Consider the following 11592-nt stretch of genomic DNA (forward strand, 5'->3'; position numbering starts at 1 on the left):
GATTTGACAACAAGGGGATCCTCCGCTATGGGAGTCGACTATGTGTACCAGATGACATAGGGCTAAAAGGAGACATTATGAGAGAGGCTCATAATGCAAGATACAGCGTTCACCCCGGAGCCACCAAGATGTATCAAGATTTGAAGAAGGTCTATTGGTGGCCAGCGATGAAGAAAGAAGTGGCACAGTTTGTGTCAGCCTGCGAAGTATGTCAGAGGGTGAAGCTGGAACATTAGAAGCCGGCTGGAATGCTTAACCCGCTACCTATTCCAGAGTGGAAATGGGAGAATATAGCTATGGACTTCGTAGTGGGGTTACCGGCAGCGTCCAACAGATTGGACTCCATATGGGTGATTGTGGATAGACTCACCAAATCTGCTCACTTCATCCTTGTCAGGAGTGGCTACTCTGTGGACAAGTTGGCGCAGGTATATGTGGATGAAATCGTCAGGCTGCATGGGGTTCCTGTTTCAATAGTGTCGGATAGAGGGCCCCAGTTCACCTCCAGGTTTTGGCGGAGTCTGCAGAATGCCATGGGTACTAGGTTGAATTTCAGTACTGCCTTCCACCCCCAGACGGACGGACAGTCCGAAAGGACCATCCAGACTATCGAATATATGCTTAGAATGTGTGTGCTGGACTTTGGCGGTTCTTGGAGGCCGCATCTACCTTTGGTGGAGTTTGCCTACAATAACAGCCATCATGCTAGCATCAGGATGGCTCCATATGAAGCTTTGTACGGAAGGAAGTGCAGGTCACCTGTTTGCTGGGAGGAAGTTGGAGAAAAGGCCTTGGCAGGGCCCGAGCTAGTAGAGATTACCAGCAGGGTGGTACCCGTAATCAGAGAGAGGATCAAGACTGCTGCAAGCAGACAGAAGAGTTATGCAGACATCCGCAGAAGACAGGTAGAGTTTCAGGAGGGGGATCTGGTATTGCTCAAGGTGTCTCCAATGAAAGGAGTGGTTCGCTTTGGGAAGAAAGGTAAGCTAGCCCCACGATACATCGGACCCTTTGAGATCTTGCAAAAGATTGGGAATGTGTCGTACAAGCTAGATTTGCCTGCTTCAATGGAAAGAATCCATCCGGTTTTCCATGTTTCAATGTTGAGGAAATTTGTGTCAGATCCGGGCAAGGTTCTTAGTGAGCCTGATGTGGAGATCCAAGAGGATCTCACCTATGTTGAACAGCCAGTGCGGATCATAGACACCCAGATCAGAAAGCTAAGGAACAAGGAAATCCCGATGGTGAAGGTCCTTTGGAACCACCACAATTTGGAAGAGTGCACTTAGGAGACACGGGAGTCCATGCTCCAGCAATACCCTTATCTTTTCTAAGGTTAGTTCTTGGTGAGTTCTATGTGTTTTATATGTATGTTATGTGTATGCCATGCTATGTGCTAGTTGAGGGACATTCGGGGACGAATGTTCTTAAGGGGGGGAGAATGTAATACCCGGCTAGACTCCGGTATCGGAATTCCTACCGTCCGGTGGAATTTCAGAAGAGTAAAACCATGTTTTCATGAAATGTTTTAATGTTTTGATGATTTTAAGTAAAGAGGAAATGAGTTTTTGAATAAAAACACCCTTGGAGAAAAACTCAGGTTCGGCCGCCGAAACTCAAAGTTCGGCCGCCGAAACTCAAAGTTCGGCCGCCGAACATGCATGCACTTCGGGAGTGCTTTAGGCCCCCGAAGGCATAAGTGAGGAAAGTCCAGGTTCGGCCGCCGAACCTCAAGTTCGGCCGCCGAACATGGCATGCATGCGGAGGCACTTTCGGCCCCCGAACGTGGCCTGGCCAGCCACTATAAAAGGGTCCCTTAGCCGAAAACGGGCGAGCTTTTTTTCCCATTTTCGGCCAAGGTGAGTCCTTCCGCCATTCCTCACCATCCTTGAGTTCTTTCCTTCAAATCTTTCAAGTTTTTCACTAGTTTTCATCTTGTCTTGAAGATTTTCGAGTTTTTAGCAAGTTTTGGAGCTTTGAGGTTCAAGAACTCAAAATCTCCCACCTTCGAGTTTAGGACGTCTCTCTCTCGATCTTCAAGAGGTAAGAGCCGATCTTAAGCTCATTTTATGTTTAAAGTAAGTTTTATGCAAGATCTATGGGGTAGAATGCATGTTTAGCTCATAGTTAGGTTTTTGAGTTAATGTTATGTTTTGAACAATGTATGTTGGTTTGTGTTGTTGTTGTGTGTTGTAGTTGGGGTTTAAGTTAGTTTGAAGCCCCTAGGAGCCAATGTATGTATATTTGCATGATTTGAATGAGTTATATGCATGTTGGAAGAGTTGGGAGGCAAATGTGCATAAAGGAGCCAAGTTTCTGCCCTTTGGCAGAAACCAGGTTCGGCAGCCGAAGGCACTTTCGGCCGCCGAACATGGCTGGGGAGGCAGGCCTTTCGGCTGCCGAAGTTGCCCCCGAAAAGAGACTTTCGTCTCTGTCTGGGACTTTCAGCCGCCGAAGGTGCCGCCGAACCTGCCTGGGTTTCGGCTCTGGAGGGACTTTCGGCCGCCGAAGGTGCCGCTGAACCTGCCCTGTTCTGCCTTCCTTTGCATGTTTTTGCATGTTTGTTTTGAGGTGTTTTAGGGGGTTTTTGGGGGATGTTTTAGAGTTATGTTCATGTATGTTTGGTCCCTCATTTGAGTCCACCTGTGTAGGTTCAGACCCGAGGAACCGAGGACCCCAGCAGTGAGTCAGTCACTTCAGAGTCAGTAGAGTTTCAGCCAGAGGTGAGTGGAATAATTCTTATGCTTTTAAATAAATAAATCAGTTTTAGCATGATTCACGCATCATGAATGCCATGAGATAATAGGGTGTTGCATTAGACTCACGAATATGTTGCATTGCATATTATGTTTGATGATGTGGATGGATGTTGAGTGATCCATTAGTCCCTCTATGCTATGATGATGATGATACGGTACGGAAGACCAGTGAGGCCCATTCTACGCCCCTGGCACAGTTGGACCATGTTATGTTATGTTATGTAAGAGAAAGACCAGTGAGGCCCATTCTACGCCCCTGGCACAGTTGGTCCATGTAGGGGACTATTGGTGACAAATTCATCCTTGATGTGATTAGCTGTGATGTGATGCATTTCATGTTATCATATGTTTTAAATGTTTTACTATTCTTCTCACTGGGCTCTTGTAGCTCACCCCTCTCCCTTAACCCCCAGGCTTGCAGGTACAGGGTAGTCCAGGAGGTCAGCAAGAGTAAAGAAGTCTTATGTTGTAATAGATAGATAGTGAACATGATAAATTGTAAGATAATGTAAAGCTGAATAGTTATGTTTTGTATATTGATATCGAGGATTAGAAGTTGTGCTTGACCCTATGGATGTTATAATCCCTTTTTATTACATGATCCTAGATATTTACTGATGACTATGTTTAGCCAACTCAACACATGTTATGCCACCCATTGGGGGCATTGATGAGATCCCACAGAGGGGTCAAGATATGATTATGTATATGTTCAGTGCATGCACAGGTTGAGTTTGGCGTATGATAGAATGTATGAAAGTAAAGTTTTAAGTTTTATGTATGTTTGTTGATCATGTATGGGATTAAACAGGTTTTCAGGATGTATGTTTGGCTTGCTACGGGTCCCGACGGCCTTAAGTCGACCCGGATCCTAGCGCCGGTAGCGGTCCGATTTTCGGGTCGTTACAAATATCATAGTTTTCGCATAATGTAGCACCTATTAGCACTTGTGCTACCCCCTTCAAGTGGGACATTCACTTCACCCAGCATAGAGCTTTCCAGCCCCTTCTCTCAAAAGCATTAGATGTCCCCCTAACATTCTATCGAATTCTTTTGCATTGTTCACCGATTGCAACTTTGCTTTGATACCAATGATAGAGCATAAATTAGTCCATTTTATCTTGATATTATTGATGATTATTTATATAATTTCTGCTTAATTTAGTGCTCTTGACATTATTTTGCAGAAAATGGTGAAAAAGGACATTTTGGAGAAAATACCCTTAAAACTGCCTTAAATGGAGCAAAGGAGAGCAAGCCTGCTAAGTTGAAATTAAGTGAAGCTAAATAAGGAAAGTTCTAAATAAGGAAAGTGGCAAAGAAGGAAAGAACATTCAGCCAAAGCAATTTGAAATTCAAATTTCAAATCTCCAAGTAGCCTTTTTCTAATTCAAGAAGCCAAGTCTCAAGTTGCCATATATGAAGACCCAAATAAGGAAAGTATTTTGAAATTCAAATCTTCAAGATTCGTATTCAAATTTTGAATTTCAAAATCCAGCTTACTAAGGAAGCCAAATCCAAAGATCACATGCTTGCCACCTCATGCCTTGCACATTCAAAATTCAAATTGCAAAGGAGGCTCCACCTTCCTTATTAGTACATGGGCAGCAAGGAGAGTGTGAAGGCAAGTCTTAGACACCTTGGGCAGCATCTTAAAGACACTAAGGTAGCAAGCCTTTCCAAAAGACCCACTCTTGCACAAGCCACACATACCCCACGTTTTTCCCTTCTCACATGTGCATGGATGGCACATCTTGGACCAAGGGCATTTTGGGCAGCCTCTTAAAGACTCATGGACAGCCAAGAAACCCTAGGCCAGCATCTTAAAACATATTTAAAGACTCCAAAGAGGCCAACTGACCAGGACTCTTCATCACACCATTCGGCCAAGGCAAGTGAGGCGCACCAAGCTCCATCTCCTCCATTCGGTTCCCCTTTTCATCTTCTCTTCTTGTTTTTGATTTTTGTTTCAGCCATGAGTGGCTGAAACCTTTTATTCTAGTTGAAGATTGGTTGAAACTAAGGTTGTTTTATGGATTGTGAGATCTGAACATAAACTATTTGTCTTTGATTTGTTCAATATTCATACAATTTGGTGCTTGAATCTATGATTACTTTGTTGTTTTGATCAAATTGGCCACTTGATTCTTGATTGCAAGGTAATTGATTGTTAGTTTGGATAATTTTTAGTCCGTAATTGCTGGAATTATTCAAACATAAGAACACTTGGTGTAACAACTAAGGGATTGTATGATCTAGCAACATCTCCATGCTTTTGGGTAGCTAGGATTGGATCTCTCTATTTCTTCATACAATTGACAATTGTTTTGATGCCTAAGGCCCAAGGACGTTCCTTGGCAATTTGTTAATTAGTAATTGATTAGAGGACGTTCCCTAATTGATTTAATCATAAGGAGAGACATGGTGGTGAGAAGCGTTTTCCATCTCCATAACTAATCTATTGAATCAATCAAGAGAACATAAGTTTCAATGATCAATCCGAACAACCAAAGTGGATCCATCTCTTCAACTAAACCTTTCTCATATTGAATTTCTCTTCTATTTAATTACTTGCTTATTTAATTGCTTTCAGTAGTTTGTTAATCAAATCAATCTCAAAACCCCCCTTTTTTACTTTTATTGCACTTTACTTTTATTCCGCTTTCAGTTACTTGCTTTCAGTTTCTCATTCAGTTAAATCTCTTGGTCTCGTTGAGAAAAATAGATAAATTTTCAATTCTCTGTGGATTCGATCCTTTACCACTATCTGCAGTTATAAAATTGTTGATAACCGGAAATGTTATTTTTGACCAGTTTCGACAACCACGAGTCAACCAACTATTATGGGCCCATATATTGACAATCATTTGGGCCTGTGCATTTGAATGTCTTCAAGCCAAGTCAGCCTTAAGAATTACTCGATACTCTGTGAGCATGAATAACCTGATTAGTCAAATATTATACGAGTGAACAACGAAGCCAACATGCAACATTCATTCTGAAGCCTCACAATAGGCACAAGAGAAAAGAACTGAACATGAGAATTCATGAATATGCTATTTATTTTATTACAGGGATAAAATAATAATTATATATTATCATTGACACAATCTTTATAATAATTCTTACCTCCCCTATAGATAAGGGGAAAGTAAAGGAGTGAAGACATAACTCAAGAACTCTATGGGCCTACGGTAACCAACTTGATCCAGCTCTTGCTGGTAGCCAACTGGGCCTAACTCTTTCTGGTGGCCAATTAGTCACTCCCTTTATAGAGCCTTAGGAACAAAATGGCTTGTGGTAGGAAGAGACATCAATATATCTCAAAGGACATACCCCTAAATAAATAATTAAAAGGGATTTATAGATATCTGATATGACCCTTAACTTACTTCTATTTTATATTAATTTATCCCAATATTATTTTATGAAAACTCTATTGTTGAAAAATTACAGTTTTGGTCCCTGGTATTCTAGGACTCTATTATCCTACATTTCTATCATTTTTAATCCAAAAAATTTACTTATAATTTTTAGGATTTCAAATATCTTAATTATATTTTTCTTTTCAATGTATTTATAGATAAGTTATTTTCTCATTATTTAATTTACTTTTTATAATATTATTTTTATTTTTAAAAAAGTGGTAGTTTTATGTACTTCTATTCAGAGTGAACCGTATTTAGTTTAAATTGAATAAACTGACTAAATCGAATTGAATAAAAAATTTAGTTTAATTTATTAGATAATTCGATTTGGTTATATATTTTAAAAAAATTGATTTAATTGATTCAGTTTGATTTTTTAAAAAATATATCGATGGAATCGATATATAATATTTAAGAGGTTTTCTATCGCACTGATTGTATGTTGCCAGATGGTTCGTGGGCATTATTAGAAATGCTCAGATCTGGGTTTGAATCCTTTGATCTGCGTTGCTCCTCTTCCCCTGTGGTCGTTGTTGCTCTACCTCCATTCATTGGTTTAAGAATTTTGAAGAACAATATTTGAACTTTAAGATTATATTTCAGTCCTGACATCATTTGTTTTTTTTATTCAATTTAGTTAAATTTAATTATTTAATTTTTTTATTTCTGTGTTATAATTTGTATGATTTTAATAATCTACTAAATATTAGTTGAAATATTTATGAAAAGTTTGAAATTTTTAAATGAATTTGGGAGAATATTAATGTGGGAGATATTGAATTTATATTTATAATTTTCTTGTTCAATTATTGCAATTTTAATCGGTGAACATATCGTTTATAATTGAATCAAACTGATTTATTTTAATTCGGTTAATTTTATATTTTAATTCATTTTATTAAAATTAAATTTTAATTTTTAATTTTTTATTCGATTTGATTTTAAATTGAAACGACTGATTGTATAATTTTATTTTTATTTATACGATTCAAATTATATATTAAATTATTTAAATTTATAAAAATAATTAAAAACTTTTTTAAAAAAGATTTTTACTAATTAAACTTACTTAATAGCATTTATGAACAATTTAAATTTAAAAAAAAAATTCTAGACAAAAATGAATTTAATAGATTATGAATTAAATTATTTGTTTCTTTTAAAAAAAGTTTTAAATACATATAAAATCAAATATTATTTATATAGATAATAAGTTAAATTATTCAAATTAAAAAAAAAATAAAGTGCATAAATTAATTCAACTTCCAAAACTTTATGGATGTAAATTGTTTATTACTTTGAAAACTTTATCTTTTACAATATTACAAAAAAAAATTTAAAATGAGTGAAACTGAAAATTTTATTGTTGATAAAATTGACTCTTAATTTAAATTTCTAAATCCACCATTGTATAAAATTATAGGGAGAGCATTCGATCATTTTGAAAATATGAAAATATTTATAAGGTAAGGTTTTTTGCATGTAGTATTAAAGATAAAATTGTAGGGAGTGAATTAATAGGTTGATAATAAATAATTCTTCCATCTCCCCCTTAACTCTACAAGACTGCTTTCAAATCAGATTTGGGAAATTTAAACCTCATGTGGAAAGGCATAAAGCCTATTTTACCTCAAGTTAAACCCATGGCCATGGTGAAACTTCTATAACCCATTAGCTTGTACTAACTTGTCATGTTTTGATTTCATTATATTGATAGATATGAATGATAAAAAAAAATAAAAAAGAAAAATCAAGCAAAATCAAAGTAAAATGAAAAAGGAAAATCATGCAAAATCAAAGTAAAACTTATAGACCAGAGCACAATGCAAATGCTACAAAGGAAGGAAAAAGCCCTTTCTTAAGAATAGATATTGTAGAAATTCAAAAGTTGTGGCATTCAAACAAAAGAAACATAGCCCAAAATAAGGGATATCTCATGCTAGAGATTGTTTTCTTCAGACTGGTTGTATTTTTACGGATAACTAATCCTTAACCTTGGCTATTCGCTCTCCTTTGGATGACTTTTCGAAGTTTGGATTAATTGTTTCTGATTGCAAGGATACTATACGATCTCATGATAACATTCATGTTCGTTGGGTACGACGTTCAGAAAATAGAGCCGCCCATTTATTAGCTAGGGAGTCTATTCATCATGGTATATTCAAGATTTGGATTGATATTCCTTATTGTCTCTTGGATTATTATTCTAAGATAAATAAAGTCTTTCTTGATTCAAAAAAAAAAAAATAGAAACAATAAATGCAAACCAATCAGTTTTTTCTTGAATCAAGAAAATTCTAAATATTATAAGCATGATAGCAGTACCTAGAGTTTGACAGATTTCTCCTATAAATTGTTATTGTAGGTAAGATGCACCTTTTTAAAACAATATAAAGTTGAAGAACTTTATCTTAATAAATTAGAGTTGGGGTGATTAAAATAAAATTATTACTTAACCATAGGGATATTGATTTATGGAAATACTGTATAATAGTTGTTTTTTTTTTTTAAGGATGTAATATTACATATCTAATTTTTACTTATTTGTCATTTCATGTATGATTTTATATATATATCCATACTATATGGGAAGAGAGGGCGGAATATTGAAATTTTCGATAATACCCTCAGTTCTTTTATTTACAATGTTTTTAATTATTTTATATTTAATAATTTTATTATTTAAATTAATTTTATAGTTCGATGCAAGTTTCCCTCTGTGGTCCCTTTGTGGTTTGATACTCTCGCCTTTTCCTTCTTCTTAAATCTAACTTTTTCTTTCCCTTTTTTCATGAAAGACGATATTCGTCAATTGACTATCAGTGAAGAAGAAAATGTTATTGTCCCTATTAAGAGCTCCAGAGATATTCCGATCGTCACTTATGATTTCTGTATGGTAAAGATATTTCCACATATAATCCAATCAATTTTTAGAATATGCAGACTTTTTTGGCAGATTTATGGCGGCAATTTTTATTGCATTGAAGGATTTGGTTCCTATTTACAGGCTGAGCATTTTATTTTTGATGGAAACAAAAGTTTTTAGTTATTGTATGGAATTTTTTCGTAATTTTTTACATTTTGATGGTTGCTTCTCAGTCAATAGAGACAAGGATTAGGAGGAGGTTTTTCGTTAATGTGGAAGAGTCATTGGTCTGTTTCTGTGGTTGACTTTTTTTCAAATTTTATTAATCCGGTTGTTCTGAAAGGTAATATTCAATGGAGATTTTCTAGTTATTATGGGTTTTCGGAATTGGAAGGACGACGTCAGTCTTGAAACCTTATTCGAGTTTTATCTCGTAGAAGCTCTCTTTCGTAGTTTTGTTCGGGAGACTTTAATGATTTATACTCGAGACATTATGCTCGAGAGATGAGGAAGAAGGGGGAGTATCTTTGCTAAATTATCTTATACAGGGGTTTAGACAGGCGTTTGAGAAGCATTTTTGCTAAATTATCTTATGCAGGGATTTGATTTTGAATGATTGTAAATTTTTGTTAGACTGTAGAACTGATATTTCTGTTAGATGGGTTCGTCGTAATGCTACTTTAACTGCTCATACTTTGGCTAGAGAATCTATCAGGCAAAATTGTCTCTCTGTTTGGGATCATATCTCTTTTTGTTTGATCAAATTTTATTAATACAATAAGTATGTTTGCTTTAAAAAAAATAGTTAATTAAAATAATTTTAAAAATATATATATAAAATATATTGATATTAAATCTTTTAAATAATGATATAAAGTAGATGATAATTTTATTATTTAAATTAATTTTGAAGTTTGTTAAAAAATTTAAAAGAATTATTTAAATTAATAAAATACAATTAAATTATTTTAAAATTAAAATAACACGTTTAAATATTAGATAATTATTAAATTTATATTTTTTAAGTAGAAATCAAAATATAAAGTTAAATTTAATTAGTGAGAATTAAAAATTTTAATGAAATGAAAATTTTAAAAATAAATGTACTATTATTTAATATTTCAGTTTAATTGATTTTATATTTAAATCTAATAATAAAATATAAAAAAATTTATCAATTGTAATTTTTATAATTTATAAATTAAATTATTTATATTTTAACTTTATATCAACTCTATCATTATTTTTATTAGTTTTTATCAATACACCATTTTTTATATATAATTTGTGATTAGTCAATATAATATCTCTATATGAATTATAAGTTGGAGATCTTATACAAAAAGGAGCAACTACTATCACTTTAAAAAATATACATAAAGAAGTAGTTCTTACAATAAAAAATAGTTTAAGAAAAAAAAAGCTTAAGAAGAAAAAGTTTATGTATTGCTACCACAAAGTCAAGAAGAATACTATTCTAAGAGGTAATATGACACAACTTGTAAAATTTTATTCAACTCATGTTTTTTTATCATTTCATAATTAAAATTTATTTATTTTTATTTTTTAAACTACTCTTAACACACACACAAAAAATAATTTACTATTCTATTAAAAAATTTTAATAAATTTATAGCAATTAACAAACATATATACCCACCAATAACATAATATAAAATAAATTTACATGTACTAAATTTTTCTATAACAAAATAAACATTGGCATTACTAAAAGCGTACTAAACTTAAATAGAATAAAATTAGAAAGAATTAAATAATTTTACATAGCCTTTTTAGAAAAATTATTGTTTAAGGGAGAAATTTATTAATTAGTTGTTTAATTTTGAAAATTATATTAAAATATTTCTCACGTTTTTTAAAATTTATTAGTTAGTTTTTATATTAATTTTAACTGTTAACTATTATAAAAAAGTCTAAAATGTCTAAAAGTCTAAAATGTCTATGATACAGAATGACTGATTAACATATTTTTTAAAAACACGAGAGACCAACTAATAAATTTTTTAAAATTATAGGAATTAAATAATAAAATATTTAACGGTTAAAATGATTAATGACTTACTGATAATTTTTTTAAAACATCAAAAGTATTTTAATATATTTTTTAAAATTAAAAAATTAATTAATAAAATTTTCAATATCATATGAATTAAATAATAATTTTTCTTTTTTTACATAGTTGCATAAACACATTTAATAATTAATAGATAGAGAACTAGTTTTATAGTAATTTATTAAACACATTTGGTATAGAAATTTAGTAAAAAAATATTGTTATGTAAATGTTGTAGAATTCATTTTAAATTTTACTAATTTTATTAGGAATTAACTTTAATTATAATTAATTTTATAAAATTCAGTTTTTAGATTTTAATTTTAATTTTTTTAAGCTAAATAAAAAAAATTATGTAATTCAATTAAATTGAATAAATTTTTAAGGTGTTGATTTGATTTGTCAAATTTAATCTGAAAAAATTCAAATTCTACTCAGACAGTATTAGAGAGGCGGTTTTTTTTT

The sequence above is a fragment of the Manihot esculenta genome, chromosome 4 (genome assembly GCF_001659605.2).
Source record: "Manihot esculenta cultivar AM560-2 chromosome 4, M.esculenta_v8, whole genome shotgun sequence".
NCBI lineage: Eukaryota > Viridiplantae > Streptophyta > Magnoliopsida > Malpighiales > Euphorbiaceae > Manihot > Manihot esculenta.